General features: G+C 40.0%; 1 non-coding gene across 1 annotated transcript; it reads left to right on the top strand.

Moving 5' to 3' along the window:
- Positions 1-297: 297 nt before the first annotated feature.
- LOC139540190 (U7 small nuclear RNA) lies at positions 298-352 on the top strand. The gene has a single exon (XR_011668116.1). It is a non-coding gene; the product is annotated as a U7 small nuclear RNA (small nuclear RNA).
- Positions 353-23,802: the final 23,450 nt, after the last annotated feature.

The following is a 23,802-nucleotide window of genomic DNA, read 5'->3' on the forward strand; positions in this document are numbered from 1 at the left end:
TCCCTCGATCATGTGTAGTAATTACTATAGAACACTGTAGTATACTGTAGAATACTACAGTTAATACTACAGTATACTACAGTCTGCAAAAAACACTACAGTAATGTCTGAAACAAGTTGTTTTACTATAGTAATACTACAGTATTTAATTTGCATATACCCCCCATATCCCAATTTGTGCCGCCCATAAGTGAAAAACCTACATGCCAAGAGTAGACCATATTGTGTTCCCTACAGGTTATAGAAAAGAGCAGAAGCTCTGTACTATCCATTCCAACCGCAGTCCAAGAGGTTATGGACAATTTGCTCTTTTAGTATTTGTCCAGTAGGTTCCCTCAAGGAGAAAGCCCCCACTTATATGTCAAAGATAATAAAACAAAAACACTATAGTAAATAATACAGTTGCCTATACTACAGTCTGCAAAAACACTACAGTAATTATTATAGTATATGCTACAGTTTTTTTACTATAGTAATACTACAATAGTACCATAGTATGCTACAATAATATCTGCAAAACACTATGGTAAATACTACAGTATACTACAGTCCACAAAACACTACAGCTGTGTTCAAATACCCATACTAACATACTTACTATACTATACTACATACAATGAGACTGCAATTTCATCGGTTAACAAATTAGCAGTAAATCAATTAGTTTCTAAGTAATGCTTAATTCTAAACAACTGATAAGATCTTACATTCATACAGAAATACAAATGCAAAGACCCTCAAAAACACCAGAGGAAATGGCAATGAAAGGGAATTGTGTAACAGATACCTGTACTCAAACATTCTTGAAAACCTCATTTACGTAACAGTCTCATACTGTTTTACAAAGCATCTGTACTATTTGTTCATTTTATTATACTGTAAATGAACAGTCTCCTTTCAGTTGAGTGTACTAGTGCTTTGCCTGTCTACCGGAAGTTGATGCTGTTGCTATACAACTTCTTGCTAGTTTGTTAGTATAGCTAACAAATTACTAGCCAGACATCTTACGACTTATTTGTCCATTGAGAATGCACAATGACTATATCACTTAGCTTAGCTAAGAATGACGTGAATAATCAAGTCAATAAACATTGGGTAGTTAGTTAGATAGCATATAGTTAATACTGGCAAGTTGGATGCACAAGTAGTCAACTAACGTTAGAACAGTAGCTAGCTAACAAACCGGTACATAAAAGCAACTGCTGTAATGATATGCGGTTCATAAGGCTAGCGTAGCAAACAAATTGTCAGACAACATAACGTGTAACGTAACTTATTTGAAAAGGCATTACTTTATTACATTGCTGAACATTTTCTTAACATTTGTCATAATTAGTTAAAAACTTCTTAAGACTAGGGGGAGACATTTACACTTTTGGATGAATTGGTGCCCAAATTAAACGGCCTCGTACTCTGTCCTAGATCATATGATATGCATATTATTATTACTATTGGATAGAAAACACTCTGAAGTTTCTAAAACTGTTTGAATTATATCTGTGAGTAAAATAGAACTCATATGGAAGGCAAACTACCAAACAGGAAGTGAAAATTCGGAAATGGGTCGCTGTGAAAGGCATCACCTATTCAATTGCCTTATATTTATGGATCTGTATGCACTTCATACGCCTTCCACTAGATGTCAACAGGCAGTAGAACGTGGAATGAAGCGTCTAGCCTGATGTGGGACCGAATGAGAGCCTTTGGAGTGACAGGTCAGGCATATTGCCAGTTCTTGGCCACGCACATTGGGAATGTCATGTCCTTGTCTGCAATGCGTTATATAGACATGAAGAAATGCTCCGTCTGGGACGTTATTGGATATATATGAGAAAAACATCCTGAAGATTGATTCTCAACTGAGTTTGACCAGTTTATTCGATTTGTAATATCACTTTTTGAAGTTTTCGTTCATTAGCGTAAAGTTCTATGGACACGTGAACTACACATGCTAGCCAAAGTTGCTAATTCGACAGAAGTAATGGACATTATAAAACAAAAAAACGATTTATTGTGGAACTAAGATTCCTGGCACTGCATTCTGATGAAAGATCATCAAAGGTAAGGGAATATTTATGATGTAATTTCGTATTTCTGTTGACTCCAACATGGCGGAGAATGGCTGAGCGCTGTCTCAGATTATTGCATGCTGTGCTTTTTACTAAAGTTATTTTTTAAATCTAACACAGCGGTTGCATTAAGAACCAGTGTATCTTTAATTATATGTTAAACATTTACATTTAGATTTAAGTCATTTAGCAGACGCTCTTATCCAGAGCGACTTACAAATTGGACATGTATCTTTCATCAAAGTTTATGATGAGTATTTCTGTATTTCACGTGGCTATCTGTAATTACTTTCGCTATTTTGGAGCCATTTCTGAACATGGCGCCAATGTAAAACCACGATTTGTGGCTATAAATATGCACATAATCGAACAAAACATAAATGTATTGTATAACATGATGTCATATGACTGTCATCTGATGAAGTTGTTCAAAGGTTAGTGATTCATTTTATCTCTATTTGTGGGTTTTGTGAAAGCTATCTTTGCTGTGAAAAAATGGCGGTGTGTTTTTGGATATTGTGGTGAGCTAACATAAATATATGTTGTGTTTTCGCTGTAAAACATTAAAAAAATCGGACATGTTGGCTGGATTCACAAGATGTTTATCTTTCATTTGCTGTATTGGACTTGTGAGTTCATGATATTATATTATATTATATGGCGCTAGGCTAGGCTATGCTAGTCAGCGTTTCTGATGACAGTTATCCCGGCTCCGGGATGGGTAGTCCAGAAAGGTTAAAGCAATGAGTTTGGATCTGCTCGTCGGACTTCGGCTGCATTTTCTTCAAATCTGAAAATGTTGTGAAGCCATGCCCATTTTCTGAAGAATTGCATTATTGACCCCAAAAGCTCACAAATAGTTTCCACTGCTTGTATACTTCATATTTTGGCGAATTCAGTATGACATTTGGGAACATTTGGCATACTAAGTATACTATGACCATTAAGCATACTACATACTCAATTTATGTCAGAAATAGTACAGATAGTGCGGTTAGTATGAGTATTTGAACACAGCTTACATAACTATAGTAATACTCCAGTATTTATACTATAGTAAACTATAGTATATTGAACTAAAAGATTTTACTGAGTTACAATTCATAAGGAAATCAGTCAATTGAAATACATTCATTGGGCCCTAATCTATGGATTTCACATGACTGGTAATACATATATGCATCTGTTGGTCACAGAAACCTTTATAAAAAAGGTAGGGGCGTGGATCATAAAACCAGTCAGTATCTGGTGTGACCACCATTTGCCTCATGCAGCGTGACACATCTCCTTCGCATAGAGTTGATCAGGCTGTTGATTGTGGCCTGTGGAATATTGTCCCACTGCTCTTCAATTGCTGTGCAAAGTTGCTCGATATTGGCGGGAACTGGAACACGCTGTCGTACACGTCGATCCAGCCTTTCCCAAACATGCTCAATGGGTGACATGTCTGGTGAGTATGCAGGTCATGGAAAAACTGGGACATTTTCAGCTTCCAGGAATTGTATACAGATCCTTGCGACATGGGGCCATGCATTATCATGCTGAAACATGAGGTGATGGTGGCGGATGAATGGCACGACAATGGGCCTCAGGATCTTGTCACGGTATCTCTGTGTATTCAAATAGATTTTGTCCATCCACAACAGACGCAATCAGGACACGCAAGTTGAAATAGCAAAATGAACTCTGAACCAACTATATAATTTGAGGAGAGGTCAAAACACATTAAACATTCATGGACATTCAGCTAGCTAGCTTGCTGTTGCTAGCTAATTTGTCCTGGGATATAAACATTGGCTTGTTATTTTACCTGAAAAGCACAACGTCCTTTTTTGTTGTTGAATTTTTACCCATTTTGAGTCAACAAAATTGTGTGTTCTCTACTCTGATAATTCATCCACAGATAAGAGGAAACCTAGTTAGTTTCTAGTAATCTCTCCTTCAGTCTTCTTCTGACTTTATATAGCGGTTGGCAACCAACTTTAAGGTGCATTACCGCCACCAACTGGACTGTGTGGACCTCAGATCATCTTTCAATCCCCCACGTGGGTACAGAATATACTGTACTCCTAAAAACCAATGAGGAGATGGGAGAGTCAAGACTTGCAGCGCATCACGATGCGTCAAAAATAGAACCAAGGTCTATTTTAGCGCCTGGCTATGCAGACGCTCGAGCAGTTTGGATTAAATTATTGAATAACATGTATGTGTACATTTATATTGAAACACTTGCGCACGCAACGTGGGTGGTGTGGTCAGCATCTTATGGTAGAGAAATTAAAATAAAATTCTCTGGCAACAGCTATGGTGGACATTCCTGCAGTCAGCTTGTCATTTGCACGCTCCCTCAAAACTTGAGACATCTGTGGCATTGTGTTGTGTGACAAAACTGCACATTTTAGAGTGGCCTTTATTGTCCCCAGCACAAGGTCCATCTGTGTGATGATCATGCTGTTTAATCAGCTTCTTGATATGCCGCACTTGTCAGGTGGATGGATTATCTTGGCAAAGGATAAATTCTCACTAACAGGGATGTAAACAAATGAGTCCACAACATTTTAGAGAAATAAGCTTTTGTGCATATAGAAAATGTCTGGAATCTTTTATTTCAGATCATAAAACATGGGACCAACACTTTACATGTTGCATTTATATTTTTGATCAGTGTATCTTTTCATGTGGGAAGGCCCTGGCCTGCACTGGAGTCGCCTTGACTGACGGAGGCTACGAAAACACAGGAACGCTCAAATGACTCAGGGAGCAATGTGAAACCAGGGGAAACTGGTTGTGTGAAATAGGTTCCACCACAAAATGATGTCTTGGTGAGAAATTGAAATTGACCTTTAGCAATAACAGAATAGCTTGACAGTATTAGGATGTGAAAAACGTAACAGATTCCCTTACTGCGAGCTCCATCACCAGCAGTAAATGGTGAATTGCTGTTTTAACATAATACAAATTATATTAGATCTATTACATAATGGCCTTACAAAAAACACATCCACACGATAGCAAGACACTATAATTCATTTTCAAAAGCATGAAGAATCGTGCATTCACTGTATTCCCTCTGCAGATAAATCAGAAATTCCTTTAATATGCTATATATTCATGGATAGTGAAAGAACAATGAAAAAAATCCTTTGTTTGCTGTGTGCTTTTTTTGTGCTTGGAGAGATACTATACAGTGGATGTCTAACATTACAGATCCTCTGTGTGATTGACGCAGTGTGGTCATTCCTCCCTCCCTACCAGAGTGGATGACAACCACTCTAAAAATACACAACTTTTCAACCTAACACTAATTGAAGGTTTTGTGCCCCTGAAGGCAGACTGACCGTGGGTCTACTGGCAGGAAAGGTCAATTAGAAGCCGGTGTAGGGAAAGGAAAGGCTATAACACGATACCCATTGTCACCTCACAAAACACTCCAACAATCCATTCTAATGAGAGCATACAGATAAAACAAAGCTAATCTAATTGTGGATCATCATGAGACTTGATATTTGTGTTTTCTTCAAACAGCTGCACATTTAAAATAAGAAACATACATAACTCTCTCTTTTCCCATTATGTAATACATTTAGGTAATTTACTTCCTATATTTATCATCTTTTATCATGCACACTTAAATTAAAATAGTGCACAGAGAAAAAACATTGATGGTGAGATTTTGACATCATGGCCCTCAAAAACAGTTGGCTAATGTAAACCAAGCCAAGCTATGCTTTGAAAGACATGATGAGGGTCATCTCTTTGCTTGATGTCATGAGTGTGCTCCAAGGAAAGCTAGAAGGTTGTACCGTTAACTCCCAGGGTGTCATTCTAAACCATACAACCTACTACCTCAACCCGGATGCACACATTTTCAGTAGGCCTTCTTCTTGTCTTGTCCTCTACTTCCAAACCAAGAACAATAGTATCTTCTGAATTGTACTGTAGTCTCCTTTTCCATCCTGGAGGATAAGGTTGCTTCCATTAACATCAAAAGTTTGGAATATGCTATTAAATAAAAATGAAACATTATGGTTCATGCTTTGTTATAATAATCAAAATGTTCTATTCTGCCTGGAGCTCTTTAACACCACACAGGACACCAAATATCTATTAGCGCAAGATTAGTCATTTTACAAATAAAGGACATCAAAGACACAAAAGTTACCATAAAAAATATGTTGTTCACACCACAATGACAGAGACCCACAGAGGCGAGCTTGTGATGTCAGATTCGCCACAAGATCGGATCTACGGGTTTTTGCCAAGTGGTTAGTTGGAAAGTATCAAAATAAATATGTTAAATTACACAGAAAAATACAACGTTACCTTATGCCACAAACCTGAGCCAAACTGTGTCCATAGATGTTACTTTATGTATGAGTCTACTGTCCCATGCATGCAACAAGCCGTCAAATCAAAATAATGTTGTCGATAGGTTGATGTCCACCAATACCTCTGGTATGTCATCCTTACACTATCCTAATCAACAATAAAGTGAGGACAATAAATCCCCTCAATCACTAAGTGGATAAATTCAGATAAATGTGTTGAATCGTATATAAGCATTGAATCTGAAGTGTTTTGGGCAGACCAGAGAGCTGTTGGCTACAACACAACAAATTAAGCTGGAACAGCACAATGGAAAGAACCAGACAAGACCGCAGGGCCGAATCTCCCAGAAACGATCTGAAAACATACGGTACCTATCTAAACTAAGTAAGATCAAAATGAATATAGCTACAAAACCTAAATAACGTAAATTATATATTGATTGAATGTACAGATGAGACGGCAAAGATAAAGAATGACTCCACAGATTTTCGTCTGGCCTATAGACATGTCACAGAGACTATGTTGAGGAGGGGAACACAACACAATGTCTGTGCCACATCCAAGGCCCACAGTTAAAGAAACTGCTGTTGGATATTTTGGTAAATCAGGATACACATAACACAATGTATTGTAGAGGGTAACTTCTTTCTGAAGGTAACTTACCTTGTTGATTGTGTGCCTTACAGGGTATGGAGTAATCTCACTCTCTTCCTATCTGAAAACACAAAAAGAAAATAACAACATTAATAGGCTTGAACAATACCAGCAGTTTCACACCCTACTGCACGGCCTCATGGTTCCTGAAATGGGAGGATTAAATCAATAGCAACAGTACAATAAATTACCTAACAAAATATTTGCAACTGAAAATACATGTTGGTGAATAATAAAGCAACAAAAGAAAAAGACAGAATGGCTTCACAAAAACCCTGATAGTACCGACAATTGTATTGCAACAGTATTCTTTCCATTCTTATACTGGTAATGTCAAATCATATAAAAGCAGATTCCATTTACAGTTTCACCCGCTCATATGAGGAGCATCAAATGCTTCAGCAGTTCCCTCCCAGATAGAACATTTGCATGGAATTCCATTTTTCAGTGAGAATAATAATAATGTTGTGGAGGAGATTTATCTCCCCGTCTAGTCCCCAGAGAGACACGCCAGGGAGTCCTGCTTTCCTCCTGGCCATCATGCAGCACTGAGGCGGAGGCTGTGGCAAGAAGATAGGATAGGTTAGCCCAACTAAGCCTAGATAGCAGCAGCAATCTAGAAAATCATGGCAAGGAGCTGAATAAATCTGCCCGGGTGAACAGGATGCCATGGCGAATGGGATGCCAGTGTAATGGAGCATGCCATGGTCACCTAGGGTTAACGGTGCCAACTTCAGAGTTCCAAACACATCAGAATATTCCTGGCCGTGGCTGCATGGTCGCAGTGCGACAAAGCCAGATATAGAAACAGAACAGTGCGAGTGTGCCAGTGCCAGTGCCACTTACCCCCAGATCTCTACTAACCATTTGACATTCATCTCTATTTGGTTTGGATTGTTCTGACCTCTCTTTTGTACGCGGCCGACAGACAGACAGGAAGCAGGATTGAGCTTGAATCAAAAATAGATGAAACGTGGGTGCCATGCAAAAAAGCATCCGCTTCTGATAAAATAAAAGTCAAGCTATGTTTTTGTGCCCATCTCCATTGGCAAGTCGGGTTAATTTCGGCACCGCACTATCCGCCATTTTCTAAGCAAACACAAGAATGAAAGAAAGACAAAAAAAAGAAAGCATAACCCTTTGCTGGCATCGCATTCTCTCTTTCTCTTCCTCTTGCACCATAACAAAACCTTGGCCGAGGGGGTCACATGGTTTCCTACCAGAAAGCCACAGCATTTCCATAAAGCATTCTGCTGACATTGTGAAGACATCTTTTGTCTAAATCAAAACCTTGGCCAGCCCAGCCTGCCCGAAAATTTGGCACCTTCAAGGGGGAGGGAGTGCAGAGGGAAGGGGTGGTGTTAGGAGTCATGGCAACCCCTACCTGGCAGGCTGCCCATCATCTCGAGGTGGGGAGTAGCCGGGTCTAATGTGGTGTCGAGCAGGAATGCCTGGAGCCTTCCAAAGTCAATTTAATGTTCATGTTGGGACCGTCCATTTCGCCTCATATACGGTACCAGTTGCCTTTTTGATAGAATAAACGAAAAGGGCTTTACAGATGACACCTTCTGTCCCTTGCGCACATGTGCGCAAACACACACACACACACACACACACACACACACACACACACACACACACACACACACACACACACACACACACACACACACACACACACACACACACACACACACACACACACACACACACACACACAGAGAGCTTGGAATATACATGATCTACAAGCCTTAACATTCATGTATAATATCATCTGTACTAGGTCTTCTCTGCTGTCTGTCTGGTCTGTGTAACCGGGCATTGGTCCTTCATACAGCTCTTCTCCTCATGTTCTCAGCTGTAAAATGACATTTCTAACCATTTCTACTTCCAGCTATCACGACAAACAGCAAGCCTGCTGCTGTGGCTGGGAATGTACAGATAAAGTCAAAACTATCCTATGTTGCTGTGTCTCTCCTGTCAAAGAGTCATGAATAAATAACAGTGTGGAAAGTTTCTCCTTTTTTTCTCTCTCTCTCACACACACATGCACACAGGGAGGCCTTGGTACAGTAGGAACACACACACAAATTGGCCATGGGGTCCTCCTTCGTACTGTACAGTAGGAGTAAACACACACGCACGTATGCGTATGCACACACACACACACACACACACACACACACACACACACACACACACACACACACACACACACACACACACACACACACACACACACACACACACACACACACACACACACACACACACAAACAAAGTCAGGCGGTTCAAGGCAATAACTCATGCATATGACATCTGACTCACACAGAGCCAGCCATCCACCAGGGAGGAGCTGTAATTTATGCCCCAAAAGCCTATTTTACATGTGTTTCCCTCACATAATTTAGCCTTAAATCAAAAGTGCTGAGCATCTGCCATGTTTCCTCACCTCCGGTAATGATTTTTTTTAAACACATACGCTGAGAGCCTGAGACTGTCTGGGACTAACTGACTGACTGACTGACTGACTGACTGGCTGGCTGGCTGGCTGGCTGTGGTTGGAGGGAGGGAGAGATGGAGTGCCAAAACCAAGCCAAAATGTTTTTTCCCCTTTTCTTTCAGGAGGTAAATGTGTATGGCTTCATATCTCCCAGCCTAGTAACATGGTGATGATATCTCCCAGCCTGTCTAGTAACATGTAGTAACATGGTGATGATATCTCCCAGCCTGTCTAGTAACATGTAGTAACATGGTGATGATATCTCCCATCCTGTCTAGTAACACGTAGTAACATGGTGATGATATCTCCCAGCCTGTCTAGTAACATGTAGTAACATGGTGATGATTTCTCCCAGCCTGTCTAGTAACATGTAGTAACATGGTGATGATTTCTCCCAGCCTGTCTAGTAACATGTAGTAACATGGTGATGATATCTCCCAGCCTGTCTAATAACATGTAGTAACCTGATGATGATTTCTCCCAGCCTGTCTAGTAACATGTAGTAACATGGTGATGATTTCTCCCAGCCTGTCTAGTAACATGTAGTAACATGGTGATGATATCTCCCAGCCTGTCTAGTAACATGTAGTAACATGGTGATGATTTCTCCCAGCCTGTCTAGTAACATGTAGTAACATGGTGATGATTTCTCCCAGCCTGTCTAGTAACATGTAGTAACATGGTGATGATATCTCCCAGCCTGTCTAGTAACATGGTGACGATGATAAAAAATTAATATCAAATAGGGTCGACACACACAAATGCATGAGTAGTCCCAACTCATAATACTGTTATTATTGCCAGTGCTGCCGTATAAGCTAAGTATTTGACACTTAAACGTCAAGCACACAACTTCAACCAATGTATTACAATGGTTTATTACAGATTTAGAAACCATCTATAAACTAATAATTGTATCCATTAAAAAGCCATTGGGTCCAGTCTCTATCATTTCTAATGACTCCAGTCCATCAGCTGATGGGCCAGTCAGTGTTGTGGCTGGGACCTTTAATAATAACCTCAGTATTAATAAGAACTGCAAACAAAGGGCCATGCAGGGCCCAGCCAGGGTCTCATCTGCTCTCAGCTCCGTTCCAAACAGACTAAGCTGAAACTGTCCAAAACATACCCCTCATCCCCCCCACCATCGTGCCCCTCATCCCCACTGAGGGAGTCATCTCATATCCTGAGAGGCAGGAGGCCAGGATCAAAGTTCAAATGAGACCAGGGAGGAAAAAAAGGTTTCCCTGGGATGGAATATACCATCGCAAACCAGACAGGGGTGAAAAATCTGACGGACAGACAGTAATGTGAAACAGTTGAGATTCAGGGCAGGGAAGAGGGTTGAATTGTGGGAAAGAGGCAGTGATGTAAAGTACTTAGGTAAAAATACTTTAAAGTACTACTTAAGTAGTTTTTTGGAGTATCTGTACTTTACTAATTATATTTTTGACAACTTCTACTTTACTACACCCCCCCCCCCCACCCAAAAAATCGATTTTCCCTGAAACCCAAAAGTACAAGTTACATTTTGAAATCTTAGCAGGACAGGAAATGGTACAATTCACACACTTATCAAGAGAACATTCCTGGTCATCCCTATTGCCTCTGATCTGGCGGACTCACTAAACACAAATGCTTTGTTTGTAAATGATGTCTAAGTGTGTCCCTGCTAATCCGTAAATTAAACAAACAAGAAAATTGTGCCGTCTGGTTTGCTTAATTTGAAATGACTTATACTTTTACTTTGGATACTTAAGTATAATTTAGCAATTACATTTACTTTTGATACTTAAGTATATTTAAAAAATATATATTTTAGACTTACTCAAGTACTGGGTGACTTTCACTTTTACTTGAGTCATTTTCTATTAAGGTACTATATCTTTACTTTTAATCAAGTATGACAATTGAGAACTTTTTCCACCACTGGAGAGAGGAAACCATTAGATGTGGATTTTGACATTTACTGCATTTCTCTAATTGTAATTCATCTGATGTGAACAACCAAAACAATATCACAAGATGATTAAAAGACGACTATGTTGATCAAACCTTATGCATTATGTGAGTGAGCTTGTACTTACAAAAAGCCTCTCTGGTGAAATACTAATTTACCCTTAACATATCAGCACATTTCTGAGGCATGCCATTTGCTGTGAGAGTAAAATGTCAAACATGATTTTTTACACAGTTTGTTAATCTTCACCACAAGCCAGCGCTACAGGCAGCCTTCTCCAAAGGCTCTCCATAGACAGTGTTATTTATGTCTCAAAGCAAATGAGTCCACCCTTATCACCACTAATTTAATGATGTCTCCAGCCATGACAGAAAACATAGAGCCCCACAGGTTAATCCAGATGAAGGTTCACACTGTCCTGTCCTGTGCTCTGACTGGGTCAGGCTGAGGAGAGGACTGTACTGTAGAATCATTCTCTATACAGAGGTCCACGTTGGTTTATGTGTGGTTAGCATAGGTTACAGCACAGGCAACAGGTCTGTTTTGTGCTCCTTCACCGTTAAAGCAAGAGGGAGAGGCTGCAGTGTAATAAACAAAGCAATCAAATCCGTTCGAGCTTCGAAAAAAACAAATCTTCGGCCTTTCTCTTGAGCCTTTTTTGAGATTGACAGCTTCTCAGGCAGAGAGAGAGAGAAAGAGAGAGACTGTCTGAGACAGAGAAAGAGGCTGAGGTTGTTTTCCCTGCAGAGGCCTTGCCTTGCTCTGGCCCCTCTTCTTAAATGCTAACAGAGGTTTGCCAGGCAGTCAGCCAAGACGATGACTTTGCCTGACCTGCCTGTCAGTCGATCCTGCTGCCTAGCGCCAGACTAAACACTGACACTTTCGACAAGCCTCATTGGCTGCAGCTGCCCTCTCTGGGGCCAATCAGCAGGGAGGGGAGGGATGAAGGACACTGACCAGGGTTCTGAGTGGTGGGGAGAGGAAGAGAGTTGTGCAGAGACAACAGACACACAAAAACAACCAACCAACCTAGATAGGTACAGCCCCGAAAGAAGGAAATATCACACGACAGGAACAACAATCAATCTGGACTTTTTCTTCCTGACAGAATGACTTTCTGTTTCCTGCTATCAAGTCTTTTTCACTGAAATAATTCAGGGTAGGTTGTATAACAATGAATTGGTCCGGGGCCACAGGGTGTCTCTAGTGGTAAATGTCCACCGATAGTCCCTATAAAATGACATTCACCTAAAACAAAGCCTAGTCTTTGGGGAAGGGATGGTATCCAATTAAGATACGCTATACAGTAGTAGCTTTGAGTTAAAGTCATTACACGGATGTAGAGATAGTGGATGCTTTTGCAAAGGCAGCAAATGTTGAAGGCAGCCAAACAATAAGAAAATGAAAGGGCATCAGTCTTTGAATTGCACCGAATTGATTACCTGGCCTGGGCTGGGTGAGCCTTCAGATAGGACCGCTATCAGACCTTGTGCTTTTATACAAGCGTCACTAAAAATGATCAATACCTAATGAATTCCAAACACCAGGAGTTTGGAAATCAAATATGTCCTACACGTGCGTGCACAAAGTCCTCTCAATGGATCGATGGATATGGCGTTACACAAAGCTGGAGAAATGCATCGTCTTAATTGACCTGAGCCATTTCAAATTAATTCAAAAGACAATTCAAATTGATTGGATTTCTATTGCCCCTTTCATCCTGGGATCTCTGAGAGCTTTACATTGTGTCGCTGACTCCCCTCATGAACTGGCATTGCGTTTTAATTACCAAGGCTTCATATCACAGCTCTCAGGCATTAGAACATTAGAACAAGGACACAGGAAAATACAAATCTTTACACATAGCCATTGGCTTAAAAGCCCAGTGCAATCAAAAATATGATTTTCCTGTGTTTTATATATATTTTCATACTGTGAAGTTGGAATAATACTGTGAAATTGTGAAAATTCTGAAAATGCCGTTTTAGTGTAAGAGCTTTAGTGTAAGAGCAAATAAATAGACCAATAAGACAAGAGTTCCAAACCTCTGCAAATAAGAGCACATTTTTAGTTTTTCTCCTTCCCACTCAGACCACTCCCAGACAGTCCTAGCTAAATTCCTGCTTGAGAAATTGCTCTTTGCTAAGAAGCTATTTGTTTCTTTTTACCATTTTAATTTAAAACACTCACAGTAAGGTAATTGCTACACAGAAATGATTTGATATTGAGATAAAAACAGCTGCATTGGGCCTTTAACATTTAAAAAGTGATAGGCCTGATTGAATAACGAAAGGATTGAGATAAAACTCCAGTATTGCCACCGTATGCAATGTAATTACAAAGTTCCAGACTGATGGGCCAAAGTCTGCCCGGTAATATGGAGATATGGGAGATGCTGCTGCAGGATAGCGTGATGAAAGATTTACCAAGATGACCACAACTTTTTATGTCACCATGTCAAAAAACTTTGGGCAGGCAATGTGCTATGGCACTTCCATATGGAACATTGGAAATAATAAATGAAATAGTACAGATCTGAGTTATTACATTTCTTATCACAAAAAGATTTCATCTTTAAAATCATACACTGTTACTAGAGCTATCCCATATCTTATAAGGTCCTATTGTGGTAGCGTTAAACAGGTGCTGTTTGTAAGATTATGTCAATTATTTCAACCCATTGACTCCTTTCTGGAGTCCAGAGAGAAATGTTTAAAACATGTTTAAAACATCAAACACCGTTCACTTCTTTATCCCACCAGATATTTTCCACAGGCCTCTCCAGACAGACAGACAACGAACAGGCTGTAATCTACCGTATTAAGGATAACTTTTCATTTGGCAAGCAGAGTAGGCCGTTTCCATAATGATACCTTCTCTCAGCTTGTCCTAACCAAATGCTTTCCCCAAAGATAATCCCCTTCACAACCTCTCATTATCAAAGCAATTGACTGACAATGGAAAAAGGAGCACTGGAAATGACACAAATTAGTGTACGCCTTTGGAAAAAAATATTACCCATCTAAGACTGTAATTAGGCTCTTTGCAAAGCAATCAGATACAATTAGGAAGTACCAGTCAATAAGGTAAAACTCACAAGCCGAGGGGAGATTAATTAATATTTTATTGTTTTTAAATGACTATTTGTGCTATTAGATGCCTTTTCCCCAATCCCCTGTAATGCGAAGCCCATTGTTTAGGTAGGGCCTTAGTCCTTCCAGCTGCTGCAGTCAATTTCTAGGCTAATTCTTCTCCCAAAACAAATGGTATGAAGCAGCCAGCCAGGTGACTTGCAGGTGAATCAGCTGTATTGCCTCACAATGAGGAAAACCATTAGGCTGTAATTGGCAGTCTTAGTGCCTTCGACTGAGGACGTTCTGTAGGTATGATCAGAATGTTTAACATTACTGTGTAGCTGCTGGCACAATTTCTCAGGTTGCCAAATAACTATTACATGTACATTCCCATAGCCAGGTTTTGGTGTAGTCTACCTATACCAGCTCTCTCTCTAGTCTTAGCTTAGAAATGCCTCATGAGCTTCGTTCAACTGTCGTACCGCATCAGAACCCAAAATATAATATTGTTTACAAACTTTGGAGTAAAACAAATGTAAACAGACACTGTATAGCCTCAAATTACTATTACTATAATTTTGATACCATGTATAGTCAGTCCTTGCATCCATAGCTCGGTCTATGAATTTGTGAGTTGTTTCATTTCTCCAGGCCCAACACTTTATTTTTTACCAAAACTGAGGTGGGGTGGCGGCTTTGTTATTGTTTAAATTAAGGATTCTAGTTTTAAAAATGCAAAAATAATTTGGACACACAAAAACAATAATTCACCGTCTACTGTCAAAAACATTGACCAAAATATGTACACTGTATATCGCAAGCTGCCTGAAAGTCTTACAAAACCCACAAATAATGTAGGTTACAGAGAGGATTGGATTCAGGTTTTTATTTCTGCACCAATCTTTCTGTGCTGTCTGAAAATACCACAATAATGTTGGATGTGAAAATAAAGCTCATACACCTAAATGCTCCCTGATTTGAATACTCATGCAATATGCATTACATCTCACAACTACTTCATGTTTTGATGGTCTACGTTATGTTTCTCAATTCTTACAAAACAGAATTTGGTATCTAGACATTTGTCAGATATTGCTGAACTTTCCTTAACAAATAACCCCACACAACTCTCACTGTATGACAAATTCACATTGTTTCTGCACTGCAAAAAAATATAATCATTCATGATAATAAAATCACAATGATTTTTATCCGCAAGATAAGTGGAAAATTGTTTTCCATAAGGGACAGGAACAATACTATTTCAGCTAATTGTTCAGGAATATAGTGTGGTAAACCATAGAGTTCAGGAATATAGTGTGGTAAACCATAGTGTTCAGGAATATAGTGTGGTGTGGTAAACCATAGAGTTCAGGAATATAGTGTGGTAAACCATAGAGTTCAGGAATATAGTGTGGTAAACCATAGAGTTCAGGAATATAGTGTGGTAAACCATAGAGTTCAGGAATATAGTGTGGTAAACCATAGTGTTCAGGAATATAGTGTGGTAAACCATAGTGTTCAGGAATATAGTGTGGTAAACCATAGAGTTCAGGAATATAGTGTGGTAAACCATAGAGTTCAGGAATATAGTGTGGTAAACCATAGAGTTCAGGAATATAGTGTGGTAAACCATAGAGTTCAGGAATATAGTGTGGTAAACCATAGAGTTCAGGAATATAGTGTGGTAAACCATAGTGTTCAGGAATATAGTGTGGTAAACCATAGAGTTCAGGAATATAGTGTGGTAAACCATAGAGTTCAGGAATATAGTGTGGTAAATCATAGAGTTCAGGAATATAGTGTGGTAAACCATAGAGTTCAGGAATGTAAAAAAAAGAGCACTCAAAATATAAAGGAGAAATGTTTGTAAAACGAAAATGAGAGTAATTTAAGTATTTCGAGAAATGTTGTTGCATCAACCAGCATAAAGTATATAACTTAATTCTACATGACGTGTTGCAGGGTAAAGACTAGACCCTAGGTTAACATGCTGTAGGAGGAGACCCATGCCGAGCATTGGCTTAAAGTTCACGTTTGTCCATTGGAATTAAAAAATGTGTCTTCCATTATCATCATCTCTCTGGCCTGGCTTTAGCCAAGGTGACTGACATCCATGCATGGCCTGGAGCTAGTGGTATAGCGGGGGAGCAGTCAGAAATAAGTGTTGCTGCTTAAAACATAACATGTGGCTCCTCACCAAGAATGCCATATACAGTAGCCTATGCAGGGAGGAAGAGACAGAAGGAGCAGAGCAGCACGTGTTTTAGTCAGTCAGTTAGTGTAGTCAGCCCAGGTCATGGATGATGATTCCAGGCCATTGAGGTATAAAAGAACTAGAGAATGAGTCCAAGATGGCCGACCGTTGCTTTCAACGTAATCTATTCATGTTCGCAAATGCCGATTCATGGACCGTCTATATCAGGGTTGCATTCGGTTTACTCGGCCCAACTTCACATGTGCACTAGCACTCAGTGCGCACAGGGAGCAGAGCGAGCAGCAATGACCTCATTACGTCATCCAAAAGCATGGCAGACATTGGATGAATATAAAATATTTAGACAGTATCTTCGGCTGTGAGTAAAAAATGATAATATAAAAATAAAATAAAAAAAGTTTGGCCTCAGCGATAATTAGTTGAATAATTCAATGGATGTTTTGTGCAAAGGTAATTACTATTGTCTTATTCTGAATTTTCTAATCTGACTTCTCTATGGGGCCATCTATGAGAATTGTCTTTCTGAGTCGGACGTCAGTTAAACTGCAGTATCGAAGCAAGACTGTAGGTGCAGTCGAAAGCGTGCTTCCAGACCGGAACCCTGGCCCCTTGTTCCAGGCAAAGCAAACAGGATGGGACAGAGCAGAGGATTATACTGCAGCCCTGGTGCTTCTACTGGGGCCTCCCCTGCTGCGCTACATGTTCACAGCTCCTTTTGTCTGGTGTTAACCCGTTAAATCCCACGGAAGAGCCCATTCAGGCTGGTGTCACACACCCCGGGGGGCCATTTGGCATGGAACAATGATCTTAAAGGGGTTACATAGTATTGCCACTGATTCCCCCCCCTCCTTTTTGTTTCCTGGGAGGCTTGTATTGTTATTCTTATGAACTGTCTCAAGTCGTCGTAAATACCTCTTACAACAAACGCACCCCTAAAGAAGGGAGCGTTCTCCTGGTAAAACAATAGGTACTCAATCAACACCCACAGTCATTGATAAGAACACATAGAGGGTATTCAGTGGTATCTCACAGTTGTTCATGATTACGATTTGTTTTAGTGTGAGTGTTGGAGCATTGCACCCTGTGCTCTGGGTAACTATGTACATAACATAATTACTGCAGTAGTGCCCTATGGAATTCTGTGTGTGAGTGTATAATCTGTGTATATGTGTGCTCTGCAAGAATGTGTCAACACCGCAGAATTACTCTCCAAGACATGATTTTGTGTGTGTGTGCTTGTAAGCAAAATGATGGACACTACAGGAAAATTATAATTGCTGTACTATCAAGGTGTGTGTGTGTGTGTGTGTGTGTGTGTGTGTGTGTGTGTGTGTGTGTGTGTGTGTGTGTGTGTGTGTGTGTGTGTGTGTGTGTGTGTGTGTGTGTGTGTGTGTGTGTGTGTGTGTGTGTGTGTGTGTGTGTGTGTGTGTGTGTGTGCCAAAGACAGAGAGCTGTGCATGGTGTTGTGGGTACAAAGTGACTGGTAGAAAGTGTAATGCCCTCCATGATTAATGATGTGGGTCCCTGCAACAGCCAAAACCAGTACATTGGGCCAATGGCAGATTACCCTTTTTAAAAATAGCAGCTGATGTGAACAAGGCTGAGCACAAAATGTCTCCCAATCTGTATTTATATACAGTGTACAGAGCACAGAGCACATACGGGTAACGGCGGCCAATTAATGCTTCCTCCTCAGCCACATACACACCACGACAATATATGTGCTGTAATGTATGTCAATGTGTGATTCTGTGTGAGTGTGTATATTTGTGTATGTGCAAGTGTTTAAATGTCTGACTTATATGAATGTAAGTTAAATGATTGTTATGAGAATATAGGATAACTGAATATATACAAATGAATTTCAAACAATTTTGGTATGAAGTTCTTCAAATGGGTCAGTCTGGACAAATTTGAGAGTAAAGAAATCTATTTTAATTATTGGAATAACAATATAATTGTTCAACGATTCAAAACGCTAAGTATTTAAGTGTAAAATGATCTGAAGTGGAATATGATAGACTATTATAATGCAATGGCTGTGCAAATGTATTTGGCAGAACATATTAAAAAATAATTGGTTAGCTCTGACAATTCCTTTGATTTTCACACTATTTTGTCATTTCGAGATTACCCATGTAATATTGTAAAATGGAGGTACACAAAGAAACTAACTCTAATTGACCCAATATTTCTCAGTCAGAGGAGAAGAACAGCTTTGGCTTTAGAGGCCAGACGGGGACTACACAATACCCCTGTGACTGCTGCACTGCACTGCTCTGTGCAGAATTATTGGAAGGTCTTTTGAAACATTCTTGAAATAAGTGAAGTTCACATTGCAAGTCAAATACTATTTACATTACCGCACTGCAGTATGCATAACCAATTCTCTGTGTTTGATCTCTACAATCATCCCCCCACCCACACACCAACCCAATTTTCAGTTGGAGTGCACTTGTCTCCAACCCAATGGCACCTTTTAACTACTATTGAACCAAATGCCTTTTCGCTGGCAACTGTGATGGACTTTTTTTTAGCGCATGGAACCTGGAATAGCAATCAGGGTCCTCTGTCTATCCAAGTCCCTTTGTCTTAACTGCAGGGCCAGATCTAGCCATTTGGGAGCCCTAAGCAAGATTTGGTTGGGTCACCCCCCACCTCTCTGGCAAAACATCTTAGTGAACCCCCTTCTTGACGGTGGAGAGAATGTTTTGTTCATTGTAGTTAACTTTTATTCTAACAGGGAAGACATATCTTTTACAAATTCACCCTTTATATACAACATAAATATACATATTATAAATATATATTGATAGTTTGGGTATAATGTGTATATTTATATATAGTTTGGTACACACACACACTACCGGTCAAAAGTTTTAGAACACCTACTCATTCAAGGGTTTTTCTTTATTTTTACTATTTTCTACAATGTAGAATAATAGTGAAAACATCAAAATTATGAAATAACACATAGAATCATGTAGTAACCAAAAAAGTATTAAACAAATCAAAATATATTTTATATTTGAGATTCTTCAAATAGCCACCCTTTGCCTTGAAGACAGCTTTGCACACTCTTGGAATTTTCTCAACCAGCTTCACCTGGAATGCTTTTCCAACAGACTTGAAGGAGTTCCCACATATGCTGCGCCCTTGTTGGCTGCTTTTCCTTCACTCTGCGGTCCAGCTCATCCCAAACTGTCTCAATTTAGTTGAGGTCGGGGGATTGTGGAGGCCAGGTCATCTGATGCAGCACTCCATCACTCTCCTTCTTGGTAAAATAGCCCTTACATAGCCTGGAGGTGTGTTGGGACATTATCCTGTTGAAAAATAAATTATAGTCCCACTAAGCCCAATCCAGATGGGATGTCATATCGCTGCAGAATGCTGTGGTAGCCATGCTGGTTAAGTGTGCCTTGAATTCTAAATAAATCACAGACAGTGTTAACAGCAAAGCACCCTCACACCATAACACCTCCTCCTCCATGCTTTATGGTGGGAAATACACATGCGGAGATCATCTGATCACCTACACCGTGTCTCACAATGATATGGATGTTAGATCCAAAAATCTCCAATTTGGACTCTAGACCAAAGGAAACATTTCCACCAGTCTAACATCCATTGCACGTGTTTCCTGGCCCAAGAAAATCTCTTCTTATTATTGGTGTCCTTAAGTAGTGGTTTCTTTGCAGCAATTCGACCATGAAGGCCTGATTCACACAGTCTCCTCTGAATAGTTGATGTTGAGATGTATCTGTTACTTGAACGCTGAAGCATTTACTTGGGCTGCAATTTCTGAAGCTGGTAACTCTAATGAGCTTATCCTCTGCACCTGGGTCTTCCATTCCTGTGGCAGTCCTCATGAGAGCCAGTTTCATCATAGCACTTGATGGTTTTTGCAAATGCACTTGAATAAACTTTAAAAGTTCTTGAAATGTTCCGTATTGACTAATCTTCATGTCTTAAAGTAATGTTGGACTGTCGTTTCTCTTTGCTTATTTGAGCTGTTCTTGCCATAATATGGATTTGGTCTTTCACCAAATAGGGCAATATTCTGTATACCTCCCACCCCACCTTGTCACAACACAACTGATATGGCTCAAATGCATAAAGGAAAGAAATTCCACAAATTAACTTTAAAAAGGCACACCTGCTAATAATTGAATTGCATTCCAGGTGACTACCTCATGAAGCTGGTTGAGAGAATGCGAGGAGTGTGCAAAGCTGTCATTAAGGCAAAGGGTGGCTATTTGAAGAATCTCAAATATAAAATATAATTTGATTTGTTTAACACTTTTTTGGTTACTACATGATTCCATGTGTTATTTCATAGTTTTGATGTCTTCACTATTATTCTACAGTGTAGAAAATAGTAAAAAATAAAGAAAAACCCTTGAATGAGTAGGTGTGTCCAAACTTTTGACTGGTACTGTATATATAAGAAATACAAAAACAGTAATGGGAAGCACAAATAAAGCAGGGATTTTGGCCCACTCCTCCATACAGACCTTCCCCAGATCCTTCAGGTTTCGGGGCTGTCGCTGGGCAATACGGACTTTCAGCTCCCTCCAAAGATTTTCTATTGGGTTCAGGTCTGGAGACTGGCTAGACCACTCCAGGACCTTGAGATGCTTCTTACGGAGCCACTCCTTAGTTGCCCTGGCTGTGTGTTTCGTTTCGTTGTCATGCTGGAAGACCCAGCCACGACCCATCTTCAATGCTCTTACTGAGGGAAGGAGGTTGTTGGCCAAGATCTTGCGATACATGGCCCCATCCATCCTCCCCTCAATACGGTGCATTCGTCCTGACCCCTTTGCAGAAAAGCATCCCCAAAGAATGATGTTTCCACCTCCATGCTTCACGGTTGGGATGGGTTCTTGGGGTTGTACTCATCATCCTTCTTCCTCCAAACACGGCGAGTGGAGTTTAGACCAAAAAGCTCTATTTTTGTCTCATCAGACCACACGACCTTCTCCTATTCCTCCTCTGGATCATCCAGATGGTCATTGGCAAACTTCAGACGGGCCTGGACATGCGCTGGCTTGAGCAGGGGGACCTTGCATGCGCTGCAGGATTTTAATCCATGATGGCGTAGTGTGTTACTAATGGTTTTCTTTGAGACTGTGGTCCCAGCTCTCTTCAGGTCATTGACCAGGTCCTGCCGTGTAGTTCTGGGCTGATCCCTCACCTTCCTCATGATCATTGATGCCCCACGAGGTGAGATCTTGCATGGAGCCCCAGACCGAGGGTGATTGACCGTCATCTTGAACTTCTTCCATTTTCTAATAATTGCACCAACAGTTGTTGCCTTCTCACCAAGCTGCTTGCCTATTGTCCTGTAGCCCATCCCAGCCTTGTAGAGGTCTACAATTTAACCCTGATGTCCTTACACAGCTCTCTGGTCTTGGCCATTGTGGAGAGGTTGGAGTCTGCTTGATTGAGTGTGTGGACAGGTGTCTTTTAAACAGGTAACGAGTTCAAACAAGTGCAGTTAATACAGGTAATGAGTGGAGAACAGGAGGGCTTCTTAAAGAAAAACTAACAGGTCTGTGAGAGCCGGAATTCTTACTGGTTGGTAGATGATCAAATACTTATGTCATGCAATAAAATGGAAATTAATTACTTAAAAATCATACAATGTGATTTTCTGGATTTTTGTTTTAGATTCCGTCTCTCACAGTTGAAGTGTACCTATGATAAAAATTACAGACCTCTACATGCTTTGTAAGTAGGAAAACCTGCAAAATCGGCAGTGTATCAAATACTTGTTCTCCCCACTGTATCACCCAGAAGAACAGTTATATTCCTCCACAATAAGTCCCAAATCAATACTTTAAATTGTCCGAATGGCACCAGAACATCAAGATGAAATGTATTTTGAATTTTGTTCCAGCCATATGGTGCATTAAAACTAAAAGCAGATTTACCTAGCTCAGTGGAGACCCTAGGAACCTCAAGAGTTAACCAGTCATGTGAAGGGTTAGGCAACTCAGGTGTCTATACTTCAACAGCAAAGTTAGTTATGAATGACGTTTATGAAGTAGGGCCTTGTAAACAATAAGTAATGTAGAGATCTATGGGTCGTTAGCGAAGTCCAGCCAACCTTTTGATACAGGATGCAGTGATGAGTATCAAAACTGTCACCTGTAACAAAATGAAGGGCACTATGGTAGATGACATCCAAAGGTTTAAGAGTAGTAGCAGCTGCAGTTTGATAAATAATATCACCATAATCAAGAACAGATAAAAAGGTTGACTGAATAATTTGCTTCCTGCGGCGTAGAGAAAGGCACAGTCTGTTTCTGTAGAAAAGCCTACTTTACATCATGGCTTCTTAACTATCATCTATATGCTCATCAGCTCATCTATATGTTTTTTTAGACATCAAATCCAGATCAATCCAAATTCCTAAGTATTTATAAGCAGGAACATGTTCAATTAGAGAACCATTTAATGAGTGAACATGTAGTTCATCTGAAACATTGTTACGACAGTTTGAAAACAACATGTATTTCGTTTTGCTCGTATTAAGCAAAAGTTTTAAAATCAGCAAGGGATTGCTGCATAGCAATAAAATCTGACTGTAGTTTTGACACAGCCAGATCAACAGGCGGGGCAATAGCATACTGTAATAGGGTCATCCGCATATATATGAAGTTTACCATTTTTAACAGATTGACCAATAGTGTTTATATAAATAGTGAAGAGAATAGGTCCCAAAATCGACCCCTGTGGTACACCTTTATGTACTTCAAGAAGACTTAACCCCATTAATCACGATGGCCTGAGTCCTGTCACTAAGATAATCATGAAACCATGAACAGGCGTCAGAGCTCAGGTCTATCGAGGACAACTTGTTCAATAAAATAGCATGATCAACAGTATCAAAAGCTTCTGACAAGTCCACAAACACACAGCACATTTCATTTTAGTGTGTAAAGCATTGACAAGATCAATAACAACTAAAGTGGTTGCTGTAATAGAGATAA

The sequence above is a fragment of the Salvelinus alpinus genome, chromosome 1 (assembly GCF_045679555.1).
Source record: "Salvelinus alpinus chromosome 1, SLU_Salpinus.1, whole genome shotgun sequence".
NCBI lineage: Eukaryota > Metazoa > Chordata > Actinopteri > Salmoniformes > Salmonidae > Salvelinus > Salvelinus alpinus.